Source organism: Lygodium microphyllum, chromosome 8 (genome assembly GCF_053477565.2).
Source record: "Lygodium microphyllum isolate KBCC chromosome 8, Lygodium_microphyllum_v1.1.10, whole genome shotgun sequence".
In the NCBI taxonomy this organism is placed as follows: domain Eukaryota; kingdom Viridiplantae; phylum Streptophyta; class Polypodiopsida; order Schizaeales; family Lygodiaceae; genus Lygodium; species Lygodium microphyllum.
This window is the reverse complement of record NC_141142.1, coordinates 128675843-128697777: the sequence shown is the minus strand read 5'-3', so window position 1 is coordinate 128697777 and position 21935 is coordinate 128675843. Positions and strand designations below refer to the sequence as shown.

At 48.7% G+C, this 21935-nt stretch overlaps 1 protein-coding gene across 2 annotated transcripts in view; it reads right to left on the bottom strand.

The window, feature by feature from the left end:
• Positions 1–21935, bottom strand: part of LOC148032847 (6-phosphofructo-2-kinase/fructose-2,6-bisphosphatase-like) — a 184566-nt gene that overhangs the window by 14508 nt on the left and 148123 nt on the right. The window lies entirely within an intron of this gene.

The window sequence follows — 21935 nt, the reverse complement described above, 5'->3', positions numbered from 1 at the left end:
TGTCCAGTTTTTTCTTTGGAAAAAAGATTCTACTTGGATGGGTATCTCCTGGATCTCTTGGAACCATGTTTGCACTCCCAAAAGAATGGGTGGCGGGCCTATTTTGGATTTAGAGACACACATGATTGCTCTTTGTTGGTCACTCTTCCAGACCTTGTGTGAAGGTAGGCAACCTTGGTCCTTGATTGCTAGATTTGTCCTTGAGAATCAGGTAATCAAGCATGGAAATACAAGGATTTCTGCCCCATGGTGACATGTGCTTAATGTCAAACAGCCTGTCCATCTTAAGACTTCTATGTTGTTGAATCATTTGGTCCAATCCTCGAGATCGGTCCTTGCTAAATCATCTGGATTGGGAGGCTGCTAACTCCCTGAGAGTAGAAGTGCTGGCGACTTCGAAGCTGCTCACTGGCAAGGCAAAGAGGAACAAAGGCCGATGTTGTCACTGTTGCTGATTTTCTTCTATCTATTAGTGGGGCTGTTATTTCCTTCAGATCATCCCAATGCTACTTTCATGTCCCCTGAGGATACCGCAATTTGTGGGATGCCATCTCTACCTCTTTACAAGCCATGCAACCTCTCCCCTCTTTGGACCAGGAGGCCCCTTGGTAGGGTTGGTTGATTAAAGGCAGACTCCTTTTGGGTTGTGCTTCTGTGAATCAAATATATCATTTACTTATTTAAGTACTCACTTGTCTAGGAAGGCAATACCACCTGGGGTCTCTAGAAAGGCCAAGCGTGGTGAAAATCTATGGTGATGACAAGTTGGCTTAACAAAACGTCTTTCCAATCCAAGGTTTTCATTTGGCGAATGTTGATCGGTGCACTCCCCCTTGCCTCAATACTCTTCAAGCGAAGGATTGGTTGCTGCTTTTTGGTTTAGATGTCGATTGAAACATCCCGCCATTGGTTCCTTGCTTGCTTGGCTGCAAGGAGGGTTTGGTCACTACCATTGGCTGTTTTGTTACGAGTGGTTGGCCTACCAATGCTTCCAAAGGACTAGGTCTTTCAACATCCCAAGTTTGTGGACCCTATGAAGGTGGATATGAAAGTGCTCTTTCCTTCCTTGTGCTTCTAGGGTTGTTGGCATATATGGTCCATGAGGAATGCATTCATCTTTGATGCTTCATTAGGTGTGTAGAGCCACATAGCCTGGTTGAAAGGGGTTCTTCATTGGCAGCTAGACTTGATTGAGTAAAGTGATATTCTCCCTAGATAGGATTTTCCTACTTGGCACACTATAGTTTCTTCTGCCCCTTGTAGTCACTTTGCTTCCTTTGTACCTTCATTGTGATGTCTTTGATTTTACGCATGATGGCCTAGAGCCATCCTGTATCTTGTGGTCTTGCACTTTTTTTTTATAATTACTACAATTACCTTTATGGGGGAGAAAGAAAGAAAGAAAGATCTATTAATGTCTGTAGAAGGCCAAGATGGCCTATGAGACCATAACCAATACAACTGGTATCATCATCTCTCATCAGAGAAGAAAAACAAAATTATGCCTAGATCTACATAATAAACTGAAATGAGAAATGAAAAATAAGGAAAGAGTATAGAGTATCTCCCGCTCAGTCTATGGAATCCACCAAAACTCTACCAGCTATCTCCGACTGAGTCAGCATGGAAATCTTTATCTGTAGTGAGCTATGGTGGCACGAATGTGTCGCATATGATCATGCCTACGTTGCCGAGCAAGTACCCTAGGGCATTGTGCTCTGCATAATGCTCTAGCTCCGTCTACTATGATGCCACCTGATGATGTCCCTCGATGGCGCTTGTCAGTAGGAGATGTAGTGTCTAAGGTGGTTGTGGCCCAGGGGTTAGCTATATTAAAAAATTCTGTAACTACTTTGTGGAGGGGTGGACGTAGATGGGATTGGCTCTGACCCCATAACAATGCTACTCTGCGCGTTGGAGCTCCAATAAGAAAAGACCCAAACATCTTTGGTCCTCATAGTCCATCACTCGTCTCAATGGTCCAAAGCCCTCCTTAAAGAGGCAATGGTAGTGCCCTTGGATATCACAGTATATAGTACATCTACAAATGTAGTGTGCCTCCATCTCTGGCTCCCATCCGCAAAGCTAGCATATCCTCTCATTTGCTGCAACATGACTCCGTTGACCTGTCTCAATCATTAGCTAATGGGATGAGGTGAGGATTTATCCAATAGCAGCTCAAAGCCCATGAGAGAGTTGAGCATCCATATATCTCGGCCTCACTATGAAACCATCATGGGAAAGATGCAAAAAGTGACACTAGTATTGTGCCATCTTCGTGCCTAATGGGAAGGGGGGCTTGGACCAAGTCCTCTTTGTCTCCACTTTAGTGATGTTTGCTCTCATCACTGTATTCAACTCTGAATGGCTAAGACTCAAAGAGGGAGAGAGACAGAGAGAGAGGAGAGATGTCACGGACCTGTTGTGACTCTCTTGCTGCATAGACTTGACTCTTCGTCTGCTTGCCGTGTCTAGGACTGCCTCCCTTGTGACTAGCGACATCCGTGAAGGCACGCAAACCTGTGGGCTGGCAGTTTTGCCTGTTTGTAGTCTTGTTTGCCTTGTCTTGTTGGCCTAACCCCTTGACGTCCCGCCCCACGCAGTCCTGCCCTGACGCCTTGCTGTGATATCTTGCCCTGATGCCTTGCTCTGCACTAGCCATTGCTATGCCACTCTTCCTGTGCCCACCTGCCCTAGTGCAACCAAAGAAGAGAGAAAGAAAGAAAGAAAGAAAGATCTATTAACGTCTCTAAAAGGCCAGAGTGGCCTATGAGACCATAACCAATACAATTGGTATCATCATCTCTCATCAGATAAGAAGAGATAAAATTTATGTGTAAGTTTACATGGTATATTGGAATGAGATGTATGGAAACTGAAAAACTGAAAAAGTTGGAAAAAGAACTAAGTTTAAAAAGATCAAGAGTGTAGGGTATCTCCCCCTTAGTCTATGGAATCCACCAAGACTCTGCAAGCTACCTCTGATTGAGTCACCGCACCAATCTGCCTCTGTACCGAGCAATCGTGATGGGAATGTGGCATATATGGGCACGCCTATGTTGCCGTGTAGGTACTCTAGGGCATCGTGCTCTACGCAGCGTTGTAGCTCTGTCAATTGTGATGTCTCCTGATGCTGTATCTTGGCAACGCCTATCAGTAGGAGATGTAGTGTCTGGGATGGTCACGGCTCGGGGTTCAACTACGCTGAAGCAGTCTCTAACTGCTCTCTGGAGGGGTGGATGATGCTGGGGTCGCCTCCTATCCTGTAACAATAATGCTCTGCGTCGTTGGAGCTCCAGCAAGAAAAGGCCCAGACATCTTTGGTCCTCATAGTCCATCACCCGTCTGAGTGGTCCAAAGCCCTCCTTAAAGAGGCAATGATAGCGGCCTCGGATATCATAGTGTCTACAACGATGTCCTCTAGCTGAGGTTGTCTCCTGCTGGAAGAGGTGCCTGTAGTAGTCGGTGGCAATCTCCATCGCCTCGTCTCGGCTAGAATGAGTCCTCCTATACTGATCCCAAAGGCTGCATATCTGCTCTCCTGCGGTGTGACGATGGTGCACCTGGAAGAACTCCCTACACATCGTGTCCCCCTTCCGCACCCAGAAGGATGCTGAGGTGCGGAAAGAGAACTCCAAGCACCTATCCTCAAGGCTAGCAATGGCTGCTCGCACTCGCACCTCGTATGCGTGGAGGGTGGGATCCCCTAGTGCCTCCTGTAAAAATCTTTGCATGGCTGCAAGGTTTCGGCGGAGTGCTCTCTCCTCCTCCTAGCTCTACTGCCTAGTCTGTATGGCTGCCTCCTAGCAGATTTTGCTCGACTCGGCTAGGACCTCTACAACCTCCTCTGCGATCTGGTCCCTCCTACCCCACTCCCTGGTCCAAATTTGCTCTATCTGTCTCGTCACCTCCTCCTTCCAATAGATCTAGTCAGTGATCCGGCAAGATCGTGTGTCTAGGCAGATGCTGGGGGATCAAAGGTCAAGATAACCGGGCAATGATCGAACAACGTGGTGCCCAGCTGCCCAATCTGGCCTCCACGAGAGCCTCCCCACTCTCCCACATAAAACCTATCCAACTGCTCCAGCAAGACTCCATCTAGCCGCCTGTATCCCCAAGAGAAGTCCAACGAACTTTCCCTCCTGTGGAAGGCAGGGTCTCTCCAGGCATCGCGTGCTTCTACTACCAGTAGAAAGACCTCCCATGCCTCCTACTCCTCCCTATCCATGCCCTAATAGTTTCTGCCTCTACCCTCCTCATCCTCCAAAGCCTCCAGGTTGTTGAAGTCTCCTCCAACGATCCAGGAGTCCACCTCTGGAAGTCCATCCGCGATCTCCACCCAGAACTTGCTGCATGCCCTAACCTCCGTAGGGGCATAGACATTGAGGACTCCAAGGCACGAGTCCCCAATATCCAATCTGATCCCTAGAACCCTCCCTACTACTATCGTCCCGTGTTTTCATACACGGCTGGTGAGACTTGGGCCAATAGAGGTGCATATGCCTCCACTCCTGCCGTGGGCACCTATGGCGTGCTCCTAGTAAGTGTGCGAGCTGCCCGGGAGTACCTTCCCTACCCGTTGGGCCTGGGTGGGAGTGAGCTTGTGCTCCTGTAGAAGTAAGATGTCGATCTGTCTGGCAAGGGTAGGCTGCAACTCTTGCCGAACAATCAACTTCCTGGAACCACTTGCCCCACTCTAGTGGAGACTATTCACATTCCACGATGAAAGGTGTAAGCTGATCGAACAAGCATCTATTTGGTGTGGAGGCTGCTAATGAGGAGGAAAAACTATGGGGCATATATGTGCGCTTTGCCACCAATTTGGACGGCCAACTCTAGTCCCCCATGGTGGCCCTCGGCCGAACCATAGGAGTGATAGATGCTCCAGGTGGTACTATCAATGCATCTATAAGCCATGCTGAGAGTCATGACTTTGTATACTAGTAGAAATGGGCTGCCTGTGCGGGCCTCTCGATCACATCCCGCGGAGCTCTCTGTGGAGGGGCTCGAAAGATAATTCTCAAGTGTGGAACCTCGGCACTAGCCCACCAGTTAATGTCCATCATGCAATCAAGCCACTGTTGTGCAAACAGTGATAGTCATTCTTCTCCCATCCACTAGAAGGTGTGGTCCACCACCTGACTCTTCAACTCCTCTATTTGTGTCATTGTCAAATCCTCTGAGTAAAAGGAGTGAACGAAAAAAGCGTAGTTTGATCCATCTGGTAGTGCTAGTAGATGGACCTTGCTCCTCCTTAACTTACGAACGACGAAGATCCCCACCTCAAGAGGTAGTGGGAACTCTCCGCGCTCCACAACTCTCACGTAGGACCATGGGCCACTGCGGAAGAACTCCTGTGGCAACAGTTGTGCCGGTCTCCGAAAAGTGTAACGGGCGGTAGGGGAAGATGAGTTGGTGTCAGTGTGGGAGGGGAAGCACTGCTAACACGAGGAGGATGTAGGCGTGTGTGCCTCATCACCACCTTTGGGAGGAGGGGGGGTGGGTCTGGGGGGGATAACTTGAACCAGGTGTGGATTAGGGGGGGGTGCTCGGCACCGGAGGTGGTGGGGGAGAAGAGGGGGGTTTCCGGGGATGGAGGGATGGTCGAAGGTATGTGACGGGGGAACTGGTGGCCCTCAAAAGGGGGGGGGGGGGGATGGATGGGGGGGTGTGGGCCAAGGTCAATATGGCGGAGGATGGAAAACACGCAAGGGGGAGGGGGGGGGAGGGCTGTGGGATCTCAGGTGAGATAGTCTATGGTGCACATGATGGATGTGGGGGACTACGGTCTTGCTGGGTGGGGCAGGCAGGGGGGGACTACGGAGTGCTCTGCCGAAGCGGCGTCGCTCGCCCTTCTGCTCCCTGGTGTCGAGGCAAGGTCTGAGGAGCTGGCTGCGGCCCCCCCTGCCGCTCCCTCTCTGTCATCTCTGGACCCATGTGAAGCCGTCAACTTCCACCTATGGGCTTGTCGACGGAGCTGCCTTGGCCCCAAAAAACGTACAATCTGCTGCCTGATGCCCAAAGTCGTGGCAGTGCAGACACCACCCTAGTTGCCTAGTCACAATGACCTGCTGCCTAAAGGAGTGACCTCCAACCTCAATCTCTAGGAGCTTTGGTATGCTTTTTGTGTCTTTCACAACCACTCATACCTTTGGGACTCCTGCAACTGTCACTGCATCCGCGAAGGAAGCAGGAAGAACTGTGCCAAAAAGCCGTCCAAAGTCCTCCGCTAACTAGCGGTACTCTACCGCCAATCCGGGGAAAAGTAGGGTGATTGGGTGTCTAAGAAAATTGTTGTGGAGCGCAAATGTCTCCACTGTGAAGCCGCTATACCAGGGAACCATGTAGATGATCCCCTTCATGGAGGCATAGGGCGAGCTCTCCACTAACTCACGGGCTGTAACTCACGGGCTGTGTCCGCAGAGGTGAGTCAAACCATGAAGATCCCTCGACCCATGAGGACTGCCTCCACGATCTGGGTTGTACCAATGCGCAGTGTGGAGTGGAGCCAATCCCACAGCTAGGCCCTCAATGGGGAGTGTCCAACAACCTGACCAAAGATCACTGTTTCTTTCAGCTCCGATTCTATGGCTCGGATGGCCAAGAGCTGTTCCTCAAAGAGGATGATGCACAAGATGTTTGACTTGGGGGCACCCATAGAATGCACCGGTGTTCAACCAAAGGTTCCATTGTGTATCCCTGCTGAGGACCTACCACTCACGCTGCTGCGCTATGGGAGGGTGGGGGATGTTGCTGCAGAGGAAGGGGGCAACTGGAGGGGAGGAGGGCCGATGGAGAGGAGGGGCGGGGGGGAATGCTTGTTTACACGGTGGGAGAGGGGTTGGATACCGCTGTAGTCCATCTCACAGCGAGACGGATGAGTGTGTTAGGCCTGGAGATTTGACACTTAGGTGGCCACCATGCTTATTTACAATGCTCCTAGCTTGTCTGCAAATGGAGGTGGAAAAATGGAGCACATTGCGAGGATGACACACTAGATGTGGTACAAGAGGGAGGAGAGGATGTTGTAGTGGAGGCTAATACATAGGGGTAGACTCTCAAAAGGGACTAAGGAGTACCATGATGGATGAGAGTGGCCCTTGGTGATGGCGATCTCTCGCATGGTCCAGAGTAAGGCCCCGGTCTCACACCCCATTGTACGAGTAGAGTTGAGAGCTGCACCTACCATAATTGAGGCCTAAAAAACATATTGTGCTTTCCACATCAACTACCAAACACCCCCTAGGATAGGTACTCTAGACTAGCCTGAGTCCTCGCAATGGCTAGCAGATATAGTAAATGATGGTGCTGGTATTCACAGGTTGATGTCTGTCTGGGGTGCACAGGCTGAGTCCCCAAGCAATGCCACCTTTCTATTATAGCTTCAAGGTGCCATGTTATGCACTTTCTGCAATGACAGAACCAGGTGATCAGGCCTAACATTCTTAGACTTGACACAGTCAAGACTTGGTAACAACCAATGCAACCCCTTAGTGTGCTTTCTACATCAACTATGTGACACCACCAATGATACGCACTCTAGACGAGCCTAAAAGTCCTTGTGATGAGACTGGCACACTCCAGGCAGGGCGGCCACCAAGCGCAGGGCTGCTGGCCCCATGAACAGGGCCAGAGTGCAGGAGACACACGCCAGAATAGGGTGGGCAGGCAGCACGCTTCTCTCCACAGGCTGTGAACAGAGCAGAGCCGCTGCACATGCACGCAGGAAAGGACAGCAGCATGAAGGCTGGGCACCGGCTAGGGCAGCAACATGCCAGTCAGGAAGGGCCAGCGATGGTGCGAGCATGACCAGGAGGGGCAGCCTCCATCGTTTTCTCTCTCTCTCTCTCTCTCTCTCTCTCTAACTCATGACCGGTAATTGGCCGTCAACCCTGCCGTCCCCCCTTTCGCCCTGCTAACTGTGGGTTCCTACTGCCACCTCACCTTCCGCTTCCTCTCACAGCCGCCTCCACTATCCCACCACAGCCGCCTCCCTTGCTCACAGCAATTGCCCTGCCTCCCATGCCTCAACCTGCTTTGCCCGCACTCTCTCCTCGCTTCGCAGCCATGGACACTTCCTCAGCCTCCTCATCCACCCTTGCAGCCTTCGTAAGATTCCTTGCACAAGCAACATCCATCTCCCCTTCCCCCGCACAACCCCAGCAGGCAGACCAGCGGCTATACGCTGCGCCAACAGACCAGGAAGCACCTGCACCACCGACACATGGAGCTAGCGTATCGCCCGAGATTGCAGCCGGTCCTCCACCATCCCCAGGGGGTTCCAGTGCAGCCCCCCGCATACACTTGGCCGACGCCTTCCCACCGATCCGCTTTGCTCCGAACACAGAGCTAGCACTCATGGAGAGAGTGACAGCCCTAGAAGCATCATCCTTGGCCTGCAGAATGGTTGGGGATCGTCCGCCTATCCACAATCTTAAGGACTCCATCCAGTCTGCTCTTACCGGCACCCTAGCCAAGATCACGCGAGTGGTGCCCCTTGGAAAGGGATGCTTCAGACTCCAGTTCAGCTCACCCGAGCAGATGGAGGCAGTGCTTGCTACCAGCCCGCTTGATGTCAAGACCTCAGTAGCATACTTTGATAGATGGATCGAGGGCGGGGACTCTTCATTGCTTGGAGATGGCACTGCCATCACCATCTCTTTTCCTGGCCTTGATGAGTATTTTACGCCATACCTTTCCGAGATTGGCAGTGCATTCGGCCACATCATACAGAGGGATAGGACTTTTGCTAATGCAATCTCAGAAGGCCCACATAGATACCCATCGGTCCGAGTAATAATACCCACGGAATCCTTGAAATGCCTTCCCCAGAATATTAGAATTCCCTCCATTCACGAGGGCTTTCTTATCGAGCCAGTCTCTTATACAGGCCTCCCTGGTCAGTGCTTTGCTTGCAGGATGATTGGACATCTTGCAGCTAAAGGCCCCACGACACGCCGACGCCAGACCTCCTTTAGGGATGAGGGAGGTGGTAAACCTGAGAGGCGTCAGAGGAGTGATGCAGAGCGCTAGAGACGGCGCAAGGCTAGGCAGAGGAGGAGACAGTGCCAGCGAAGAGAGCGCGCTGGTGAGAGGCAACGGCACGAGGGCCTAGAGCCGAGACGATGGAGAATGATCACGGACCTCACGCCGTCAGCCCATGCAGAGCCACTACAGCCCCCCACTGCTCCCATAGACGCTCCTCTGGATGCCGAAGAGCCACAAGTCCCACATCCACTGATAGGGGCAGCAATGCAAATGGATGTGATTCAGCCCATGGAGGCAACGACACCAGTAGCCTCTCAGGAGCTACAACAAGCTTTAGATATGCCACAGTCCCCCAGACCATTGCTCCATCAAGTTGAGCTTTTCGAGCTTAGCCCATCTCAGGTACCCAACACACAGCAGGCAGGGGAGGTCGTGATAGCCCAGGACAGTGAGCACGAGGTAGAGGACTCATATGCCTAATCTGAGGACTTCCCCCCATTACACCCTGCAGCAGAGGTAGCGGAGAGGACACATGATCGGGTATATACTAGGAGGCAGCAGAGGCAGGCATGGGCTGTACAGCCACGCCGGTCCGAGAGGTTGAGACACACTCCATAAGGATACTCTCATGGAATGTATGAGGCTTCGGAGGTCGCCACTTTAGGCAGGGCCGGAGCCTCATGCGACAGATCTGCACAGAGCTCTAGTAGGAGGATCAATTGATTTTCTTATGTTACAAGAGCACCACCTTTTGGCACACAGAATATCCCGATGTTGCGAGAAGCTATTGCCAGGTCAGAGTCACACTTACTAGGCAGCAATTGTAGGTGCTACCGAGATACAGGCTGGAGTATGTATATGTGTTGGGGAGTAGTGGACTCAGTTGGTACAGGGCTAGGGTATTCTGATTCCAAGGAGAGCCATGTGGGTCTCGGTGGGAGTGGAGAAGGCACTCATTCGTTTGTTGACCATTTACGCCCTGAATGGCCAACGAGATAGGAGACAGTTTTGGACCACCCTCAGTCAGTCTCTACCACAGGTTGATCACTGGATGGTAAGGCGTGATTTTAACATGGTGGAGGCTCTTGAGGATAGGAGAGGTAGTTACATAGAAATCATTAGGGGAGGAGAGCAGGTTGCTTGGGAAAGTTCTTATTCCAGGTTAGAGGCCAGGACCCATAGTTCACAACAAAGTTTGGCAGGACCGCAGGCTCACTTCAGTTCTCCAGGAGAGACGCAGTGATAGGAGCAAGGGCTTTCTCCAGGATTGCTTGATTTTATGTGGATGACTGGGTGTGCGACAGAGGCGGCCTTACAAGTATCATAGTTGGCACACCCTCTCGGACCACTCACCGATTCAGATACTTCTTTTTGAGAGAGTAGGGGGATCCCATTCCAATGTTAGGATTTCAAAGCACTTTTTTTATGAGGATGATCTTAGAGAAACACTCACACAGTGTTGGAGATCTAGACCCTTCTCAGCTGGACGGGCAGCTAGTGACTTGGATGAGGGCCTATAGGAGATTAGTTCCCTCTTCAAAGAGGAGGCCACAAGGAGGAGACAGAGCCCTCTAGAGAAGGAAAGAGTTGCTAGGGTATCATTGGTTGCCTTACAGAGGGAGGAGGAGAGACGGCCAGGATGCAGATGGATAGTTGAGAGGATACATACCGCCAGGGTAGAGATTGACTCCATCAAGGAAGCTAGATCAGAGTACATATTTCGTGCGAGAGCCTCTTTTTGGACTCAGTCTGGGGACAGGGTTAATAGGGATTTTTTCCGCACCACAGGGCCTAAACACTCTAGACAGGGTGTTCGGAAACTCAGGAGAGCTGATGGATCCATTGCACAGGGCCCTCTAGAGGTGAGATAGGTGGCCACACTGTTAAGAAGACTACTAGGGTTTGCACTAAGGACACACAGAGTGTACGACCACGACAGAAACACAAAGACACAAACACAGACACAGAGGGCAAAACTCAAACCCTAAACGCAAAACTCAAAACTCAAACATAAACAGAAGAAGGGAGAGAGAGAACACAACTTTGAAGTGAATGAATGCTGTAAATGAATGTAAGAGTGTACAGTGTGCTCAAGGGCAGAGCAATGTCGGAGTGTGACGTCCACCGAAGACAGATCCCAAGTCTCTGACCACCAGTTGGAGTGTAGAAGTGTTGAATAGTGAATGACAGCAGGTTAGTCACCAAAACGCAGCAGTTTGGAGGCTGGAAACTAGTAAACACAGTAGTGTACCACCAATCGGGGGCTGGAAACTGTGCACAGTCTGCTGCAAACAGCAAGCTGAAACAGTATCTGAGAGTGTCAGGGGCTGCAATGCTGAAAACGCAGGCTGACTGACCCTGGAGATGATGGACAGCAGGCTGAACAGCAGTCTGGGACAGTTTGGAGCAGTCGCCAGCAGCTGAGAGCTGTCGCCTACAGCAATGGGCAGGCTGAAGATGATGTGGCTGCAGTCGATGATGGCTGGACAGCAGATGGAGGCGGGCTGCAGGCTGGAAACTGGGCGCCAACATCAGCAGAGGGTGTGTGGGCTGGTGTAACCTGCAAAACAAGGATGATTGCTGAATGGGGATAGCTTGTCTATTTATAGAAGTGGAAGGGCGCCCCAAAAATTAGGATTTCCACTAAACTTTCTCGAACCACTCCCCGTTTTAGGGTTTTACTCTAAAAGAGCATTTTTAGTGTGTTTTGGGGCTGTTTAAGAGGCTAATCAGCAAGTAATGCATATTTTAGCTCAACACACACAATACTATACATCCCTACTAGGATCCACCACTAGACCCCCTGGATATGAGAGAGAGAGAGTAGTTTGGCAAAGCACACAGAGGGTGGTTACAGACAGGATGAGCAGAAATCTGATGGCCCATTTTACAGAGGAGGAGTTGGAGGAGGCACTTTGGGTACCACCCTCAGGCAAGTGGGGAAGATGGACTAGATAAATCCTTCTTTGTGAGCTACTGGGATCTTATCAAAAAAGGCCTTTACTCAGCCTTTCAGGAGATTATGGCATCAGGGACTATGCCAGAGAGACTTTCTAAGGGGCTGATTCATCTTATCCCGAAAGGAAGTGGAGATAGATTGGAGATCACAGAGTGGAGACTGATCACCTTGCTTGGAACTGCGTATAAGATCCTTGCAAAGGCGATTAGTCTCAGGTTGGCACCATTGATGTCAGATATTATGCACCCCACTCAGACAGGATTCGTCCGAGAGCGCAGCATCTTGGACAACATCTTCACCTTTTGGAAGACCACAACTTTGGCGAGATCCAGGAGGCAAGACCTTATTGTGCTCCTTCTCGACTTTGAGAAAGCATATGATCGTGTGGATTGGGAGTTCCTGGAGGGCACAATGCTCAAGATAGGCTTTCCAGAGCAGTGGGTCAAGGGTGTAGCGGCTCTCTATTCTTCAGCACATAGCCAGGTCATGATTGGAGGGGCAAGAGGAGATAGATTGAGCAACCATAGATCAATTAGACAGGGATGTCCACTTGCTCCGTTCTTGTTTCTATTTGTAGCAGAGGCCATGAGTTCCTTCTCGAGAGACAGATCTACAAGTATCAAAGGTATCAGGCTTCCCATCCTTGAATTTGAGGAGCTTCTTGATGTGGAGTTTGCTGATGATACATCAATTTACTTGGATGGGAATGAGGGCAACTTTAGAGCCTTTGTAACAGCCATGGAGACATTTTGTAGAGCATCAGGAGCACTAATTAGTTGGCACAAATCCTTTGGATTTTGGATATGTGGCACTAGATAGCCAGAGTGGCGACCACACGAGGATTTCACATGGGTTCCCCGTGGGACATCTGTGAGATATCTCGGATGCCATGTGCGGATTGACATTACCTCAGAGCAGCAGCTGGCACCCCTCCTTTTAAGCATCAGACAGAAGCTTTTGTATTGGAGCTCGGCGAGACTCTCGTTGGTAGGAAGAGTAGTGGTTGCCAACCAAGTTCTTCTTGCAACCATGTGGTACATCACTTCTTGTTGGGCATTCTCTAGGTCGTGTATTGGCCAAGTGAAACGCCTCATCAAGAACTTCATTTGGTCAGGAGGAGATGGGAGTCCAGCCAGAGCAAAGGTGGCTTGGGATGTCATCATACAGCCTAGATCCAGAGGAGGATTGGGGATCATAGACCTAGATAGTTAGAGCAAAGCCTTATTGGTCAAGCTCATTGTTAGGGGTCTACTTCTAGGTGAGGAGCCCTAGAAGAAACTTTTGGTGGGGAGGCTAGAGGACTTGACACCTATACACGGAGGACCATGGCAGCCCAGCATTCACTGGATATTTTAGGAGATCAGCACCAGAGATTTAGGGAGGAGCTTGGAGGTTAGATTTGCAGCTGCCATTATTAGAGGTTGGAGATCTGTATCTCCAGGGCTCCACCAGCTCCCCCCGACTACTATTGAAGAGAAGAGGAGACAACCTCTTCTCTTTAATCATTATTTGAGATCAGAGTCAGGCCACACCATTGGGCATTGGACACACTTATCATGGGGGAGATTCTCTTTACAGGTCGCTACATCAGTGGGGGAGAGGTTTGCATTTCACGAGTTACCACACGATACCCAAAGGCAGAGATTACGTGGTCTTAGGGGAGCCAGGGCTATGATTGAGGCCGTGATGGAAGGGGTTCCACCAGATTGGCAAACTGAAACAACTTCCTTCCAGACTTGGATTAGTCTTTTCTCTAGAGGGGATATCCTTCTAGCAGTCATTGCATCTAGCAGAGACTGGACATTCACTTTCACAGTTGAGGAGGATGGTTTCCTCCAGCAAGAGAGGACCTTGACCTTACAGCACTCAGTGGCTGCTCTAGGCAGAGAATCAGAGTAGTGGCACACTCTCAAAGAAAATGGCACATAGACCCAGACCCAACCACTTGTCTTATAGATGGATGGAGATATTGGGCATACCAGAGGAGGCCTCTACAAAGACTTCAGTGGGATCCAAGAGAGTGGGTGTGGAGGGATCCCTTCCTTGATAGGCCATTCGACATCCCCTTCTTTGGCTACACTACTAGATTGGGACGGAGGATACAGATGAGTAAGATTAGAGCACAGCCTGCAGCCATCCCTCATTGTCATAGAAAGGGAGTCTCCGATGAGTTCCTATACGACTTTTGGAGGCGGCTACATGACAGCTTCAGGCCCAAGAAGATATCTCTGTTTCTATGGCTTCTAGCCCATAGGAGTTTAGCAGTTGGCACTTGGCTTGGATATGGCAGGGACCTAGTGGCTTGCGCATGATGTGGTGAGCCAGAGGAGACTCAAAGACATTGCCTATGAGACTGTCCTAGAGCCCAAGAGATTTGGAGGAGAGCTCTTAGGATAGTATTCCATGGTACATCAAAGTCCATGGTGGCAACATGGGGGGCTGCAGCTTGGATCACAGACAGGTCCAGCATGCGGCTATGAGGACACTCAGGGGAGCATTTCTTTTCTCATCATTGGACAGCATCTGAGCAAAATCCCTACCCCAAATTACTCACAGACACAATGGACTCAGGGACATTGTCACAGATGGGAGCTAATTTCCAACATTATAGCTTGGTACATATGGACTGCGAGATGTAGCCGGGTCATTGATCTCAGGATATACCCACTGGGGAGTCTTTATCGAGGATTTGGACAGAGATAGCCCATACTCTCCATGGGAGATGGGAGAGGTTGCAGGGCAGCTCTGAGAGGATGAGGAAGAAAAGAGAGGCTTTCCTGAGGATTTGGCATTCAGACACCTTCTTTCACACTACCCCTCAGATGGTCTGGCACTTTAGTCCACCACATTGGTTGTTTACACAACCATCGTATCTATGATGTACTTAGTTACTCTTCACAGAGTTTCTTGCACTTTGTATTTACCTTAGGGGGACTTTCCCCGAGGTGTTATTAATAGATTTCTCTTTTCTTGGAAAAAAAAAAGGTCCTTGTGATGGCTAGCAGCAAACTGATGGTGCTGGTATTGGCAGGTTGATGTCTAGTTTGGGCTGCATAGGCTCAGTCCCCAAGCAATGCCACCTTTCAAGTACAATTTGGAGTTACAATCTTATGCACTTTCTTCCATGAACAGAACAGCTGATTAGGCCTGACATTGTTAGACTTGACATAGTTAGTGTGAGAACAGAGGATCAAGGTACAACAGAGATTCAGTAGACAGTGTGAGAGTGAGAGACAGAGTTGAAGCACGACACCCAAGAGAATTGACTGAATGAGTGTAATCTGAAAGTACAAAGTACAACCCTTAAACCTTAGGGTTGTAGGGGGGTGTTCACACTCGACACACACTAAGTGCCCAAATGTGTGTAACATAAGCACATAAGTACATACGACAATAAGACCATAAGTCTGGGGGAAAAAACCTCTCCTACCGAGAGTAAAAAGTGCCCCAGTGTCCTACTGATCACCGACACTCCCATATGAGCGTAGGCGTAAGTAAGGTGTGAGTCAAATACCCAACAAACCCCCCTGGAGTGAAGAGTGATCAAGAGTACAAGGATCATCCGCCACCAAAGGATATCAAATTTAAAGCATCGCGAAATGCTTCAAATTTGTCACGAGGAAGAGCTTTGGTGAAGATGTCTGCCACATTACTGGTGGTAGGACAATAGACAAGGCTGATATCACCTGCATGTAGCCTCTCTCTGACAAAGTGATAGTGAATCTCAATGTATTTCGTGCGAGCATGAAACACTGGGTTCCGTGCCACTGCAATGGCACTCTGACTGTCAGTGAACAATGGAGTAGGCTCAGTAACAGATACATCCAAATCAGCTAGCAAGCGTCTAAGCCATACGCATTCAACTGTGGTAGTGAAAGCTGCCTTGTATTCAACTTCACATGACGATGTGGCAACAGTGGATTGTTTCTTGCTAAGCCAAGAAATGCAAGAAGTGCCAAGAAAGAAACAATTGCCACTAGTAGAGTGATGTGTATCATAATCACCAGCCCAATCAGAATCACTGTAAGCATGTAAATGCAGTGGTCCCCCCTTGGCATAAAGCAACCCAAGAGAACGAGTACCCTGCAAGTAGCGAAAAACACGCTTGACAGCTTGCCAATGTGACATACGTGGCTGATGCATATACCTGCTCAAAGCTGAAACTGCAAACTGTATGTCCGGCCTAGTATTGCATAGATAGATAAGACATCCAACTGCAGGAGCATATGTATGTATATCAAACAAATCACTGTCATCATGTAATGACAGTTTCAGTCCAGGTTCCATGGGAGTAGTAACTGGCTTGCAATCCTGTAAGCCAAATTTCTCAAGAAGCTGCCCAATATACCTTGACTGTGATAACCCAATACCTCGAGCATTATGTATGAACTGGATGCCCAAGTAGTAATGCAAAACTCCCAAGTCAGACATGTCAAAAGTTTGCTGCAAATTTTGTTTGAATGCTGAAATCTGATCAGCATGTGTTCTAGTGAGCAAAAGGTCATCAACATAAAGACATAAAATCAGCATAGATCCCCCTTCTTTACATACGTAAAGGGTAGACTCAGATGAGCTGTTTAGAAACCCCTGACCAAGCAAGAAAGCATCTATCTTTTCATACCAAGCTCTAGGAGCTTGTTTTAAACCATATAGTGCCTTTTTGAGCTTGCATACCAAATGTTCTGAGCCTTCAACTGCAAACCCAATGGGCTGTTGTACATAAACTTCCTCCTGAAGTTCCCCATGTAAAAATGCAGTCTTGATATCTAGCTGATGTACTGTCTAACCATAATGTGCAGCCAAAGCAATCATAGACCTGATGGTCATCATACGGGAAGTAGGAGCAAATGTCTCCTCATAATCTATGCCCTTTTTCTGTACGTAGCCTTTAGCTACCAGCTGTGCCTTGTATTTATCAATGGATCCATCTGCTTTTCTTTTCAATTTGTAGACCCATTTCGTTCCAATGGCTTTCTTCCCAAATGGCAAGGACACCAAATCCCAAGTTTGATTCTTAGTAATAGAATCTAATTCAGCTTGCATGGCTGCCTTCCAATGCACATTGTGTTGTGCATCCTCATAACATTCAGGCTCTTCATTATCAAAAGTACTTGCTGCCATAATAAACTCCATGATATGTGCTGAATCATGCAAACGAGTTTACCTTCTAGTACGACCAACCATGGGTGCATCCAAAGGACTATCTTGCATAGTCTGCAAATACCATCTAGGTAGCTGTCTAGCATCTTGGCTGTGTGCAAGCTCTTGCTGAATTTCTGTTTCAGCATGATCTTGAATATTCCGATCAGCCAATGGCTGAATTTCTGCACTTCCATAGGAGCAGCTGGCTGAACACTAGGTTCATTTTGTGAACCTCCAGCTGAATCACCAAAAGTAATGGGCAGCAGCCCTTCAAAAACATCACGGGCAGCCTGATATGTGTCCAAACCAGCCAAGGATAATTCTGATTTTTCATCAAAAACAACATCCCTGCTGACAAAAACCTTCTTAGTAACGGGATCATAGAGTCTGTAGCCTTTGCTCTCATTGCTATATCCCATAAAAATGCACTTAATAGCCTTGTTGTCCAATTTTCTTCTAAGTACCTGTGGAATATGGGCATAGGCAAGACACCCAAAGGTACGAAAGTGACCAACCGAAGGTTTACGGCTGTTCCAAGCCTCAAATGGTGTGATGGTCTTCAAGGCTTTGGTAGGGTATCTCTTCAAAATATGGCAAGCACACATGACTGCTTCCATCCAAAAACTATGAGGCAAGCTCTTTGCCTTCAGCATACATCTGGCCATCTCCATGAGTGACCGATTTTTCCTCTCTGCTACCCCATTCTGCTGTGGAGTGTAAGCTGTAGTATACTGATGTACTATGCCCTTCTACTGCAAAAAAGAATTCAGCATAGAGGACATGTATTCCCCCCTTGGTCCGAACGGAGAGTCTTAATGTGGCATCCAGATTGGTTTTCAACAAGTGCACTGAAAGCCAAAAATGCATCATACACTTCTGACTTCTTTTTCAAACAATAGACCCAGCAAAAACGTGTGAAGTCATCAATGAATGTCACAAAATAATAACAACCACCCAATGACATGGTCTGCATAGGCCCACAAACATCTGAATGCACCAACTGCAATCTGGTTGTTGCCCTGAAAGCAACATCACGAGGAAATGAGAATCGATGCATTTTCCCCAAAATGCATCCCTCGCATAAGTGCTCAGGAGGTCTCTCCAAGAGAGGTAAGCCATCCAGCATCTGAGTACGCTGTAAAAGCATCAAGCTGCCAAAGTTTACATGCCCTAAACGAGCATGCCATAACTCCGCCTGTATCATAGCAGGAGTAAGAGTGGATGTCAAGTATGCTGACTGATCTACTGAAAGAGCATCCAACTCATATAAACCATGACACAAAGATCCTGTCAAGACCAATGTCATACATTCTTTTTCTCGAACCATGCAACGGTCATCATCAAAGGTGACCTGCATACCACAACGTGCCAAAGAAGAAATAGAAAGCAAATTCTTCTTTATTTCAAGCACAAACAAAGCATCCTGCAGGCGGAGAATAGAGCCATCAATGGCTGTGAGCTGAATCTCCCCAATACCACGAACAGGGTATGATGCATTATTGACACACTGTACCGATTTCCCAACGGGAGGTGCACTAACTGAAGCAAACAAATCTTTGCGAGATGTGATATGTCTAGAAGCACCATTGTCAAAGAACCAAGTGTCAGCATCCTCTGTAGAGCTAAGTGCTCTATCGGCCCAAGAGATGTCATAACTGCAAGTGTAAAAACAATAGTCCCTGTCCACAACAAAGGACGCGGACTCACTAGCAGTGGAAGGAGTAGTAGAAACAGTCATTCCTGACTCCTCCTTCTCTTTGGCAATGCGCTTTCTGCACTCAGTGATATAGTGGCCGGGCTTCTTACAATAATGACATTTTCCTTTCTTTGGTTGCGTCCCCCCTTGTGACTGATTCTGCGATGTGCCCGAAGTGCCAGAACTCTGTGGAGCATTTTTCACCTTGCTGTTCTTGCCTTTCTGTTTTGCCATAAAAGCCTGCTCAGATACTATAGCATCCACACCACTATTTTTCCGTGTTTGCTCCTCCTCTAGAAGCAAGCTAACCAGCTGAATAAAAGTGAGTGGGTGCTCAGCAATCCTCATGGTGAGGTTCAATGCAGTATGAAAAGACAAGTACGAAGGAGGTAAGGAATTCAAGGTGGTGGATATCAACTGTGCATCTGAAAAATACTCATCTACATTCATGAGCTGCTCTCTCAAGTCCTGAATCTTGTTTAAGTGATCCTGCATAGAATCACCTTCATGAATCTTCAGAGTTTCCAACTCTTTCTTCAAGAAAGAGATCCGAGTCTCATTCTTTCCTGCAAACATATGCTCCAAAGTCAACCATGCATCTCGTGAAGAAGATGCCGAACGGATATGAGGTATGATGGACCGCTGAACTGCCAGAGCAATCAGCGACAAGGCCTGTGCATCACGGGTATCCCAAGCTTTTTGAGCTGCAGTTCTGGGTGGAAGTTGCTGAAGTGGAGCGGGCTGAGGTCCCCGTTGTCCACGTGCGCCTTGGGGAGGAGTAACGGGAGCTATAACTCCCGGTCGAGTTTCCTCTCCACTGACATAATCCCATAAATTCTTGGCCACTAATACATTCTTCATCATGAATGACCAAAGGGAATAGTTGTTTCCGTCCAGTCTGTCTTCCTTAGATACATACGTAAAAACATCACCTCCCTGATTTGCCATGATGACAAAATTTCCAAAGACAAAATGAGCAATGTCAAAGCAATATTAACTGGAAATCTGCAAATTTCCAAAAATTGCAGCAAATACGTTTCTGCAATTAATGTGCAAGGGCGTACTCTGTCAGAAAACTATCTTTTAATGCACGCTTCCCAAGGTGCAAACAGTGCACTGCATCACTGTTATCTCAAAATCCCCAAAATTTTTGCCAAAATTTATGTCAAAAACACTCTTTCTGTGACTGTATCAGCAGTTCAAATGCAACTTTCCTCCAAATACACAAAAGCCCCAAAATTTCTGACGATCCAGTCCAGAAATTTGCATGAAATTTATCCCCCCACTTGTTCTGTGCTTGCCGCGTGTGAACCTCCGCTTCCAGAACTGTGTTCTAGGCTGAAATTTAAAAAAAAATGTTGAAAATTTTACCTGACGTGGTCGTCAAACGAGCAAGCTGCGCGTGGTCAAAACGGTGGGCAGGACGTTGACTGGCGGGTGCAGGACAGTCGTCGCAGTGCTTTCGTTGAGTGACGTGGACTGGGCAGGCGACGGGCTGCTGACGTAACGTTTTAAAACAGCGGCAGGCGGGCAGGCGGGCTGCAGGTGGTCTGACGGTGGTCTGACGGGCGTTGTCTGACGAAGACTGCGCTGTCGAACAGCGCGGGAGCTGCTGACGTGAGCGAGACTGATGTCAGTCGTGACGTGACGAGACTGATGTCAGGCGGACTGACGAGACTGACAGAGTTTGATTGCAGGCAGACACTCGTGCGAAGGCTGCGCTGGCAAACGTCAGCGCCTGCAGCTGACATGACGAGACTGATGTTGACGGCTCCTGCTGGTGGCGCGCTGGGACAGGCAAGTGGAGCTGTGCTGGCGGCTGGAGCTGACGGCCTGGAGCTGAGTTCAGAGCTGAGCTCTGATACCAAATGTGAGAACAGAGGATCAAGGTACAGCAGAGATTCAGTAGACAGTGTGAGAGTGAGAGACAGAGTTGAAGCACGACACCCAAGAGAATTGACTGAATGAGTGTAATCTAAAAGTACAAAGTACAACCCTTAAACCTTAGGGTTGTAGGGGGGTGTTCACACCCGACACACACTAAGTGCCCAAATGTGTATAACATAAGCACATAAGTACATACGACAATAAGACCATAAGTCTGGGGGAAAAAACCTCTCCTACCGAGAGTAAAAAGTGCCCCAGTGTCCTACTGATCACCGACACTCCCATATGAGCGTAGGCGTAAGTAAGGTGTGAGTCAAATACCCAACAGTCAGGACTTGGCCAAAACTAACACAACCCTTGGGTGCAAACATGACCTGTGGGATTGGCCAGTTCTGCACATTGAAGGGGCTTCCTTTTCACACTTGAGGGCGACAGACCAGTACCAGCTCAACCTCTACCTACTTGAGCTTTGTAGACAGAGATTCCCAGCTTTGTAGACACGATGGGTTTTGAGCCAACGCAAGGGGTCCAGAGAGAGAGTCCTCACAGACTTCTTGTGTCCCATGAGGCCACCATTTGTATCCAGCCATACCCTGATGCCACTGGCCACAGTTCTTCCACCTTCAGACCTGCGGAGACAAATCTGCCCCAGGGGTTCATCTTTGAGAGACCCATAGATTCAGAGAGCCTCTCACTTGACATCCTAGGAGATGAGATAGAGGCTGCTACAATGGATGGATCCAGGCCATCCTTATGTGCTTCTGAGGCTGCCCAGCTTGCCATTTTAGTGAGGAAGACATATTCACTGTGCTTCATCAATCCACGAGGGCCATCCTCAGAAGACATACAGTTCTCCATTTGAGCCAATTTCTCCTTGTGATCCTTAATCTCCCTGAGTGTCATTGTGCTCTATCATGAGATATATGGACATCCACCCTGCTCTTGCCTAACATGATTGTAGATCTAAAGTGGTATATCATGCTTTTTATCAGTTTCAACATTTTATCTCTAGCTTAGGTAACGTTTCCTTTTTTTGTACAAGTGACCCATGTATTGAAATCATGATATTGTATCTATTTGGTTCCATAGGCCACTTTGGCCTTTTTAGAGACGATAATTGTGTGTACCTGTGTGGGCACACATCATTTGAGTTAAACAGGTAACAGAGACCACACATTGGCCATTTAGAGTTGGTGGGCTGATCTAGTGCATATCCTTTGTTTCATCCGATTGTTGGAAGGAAAAAAATCAATACATTCACAT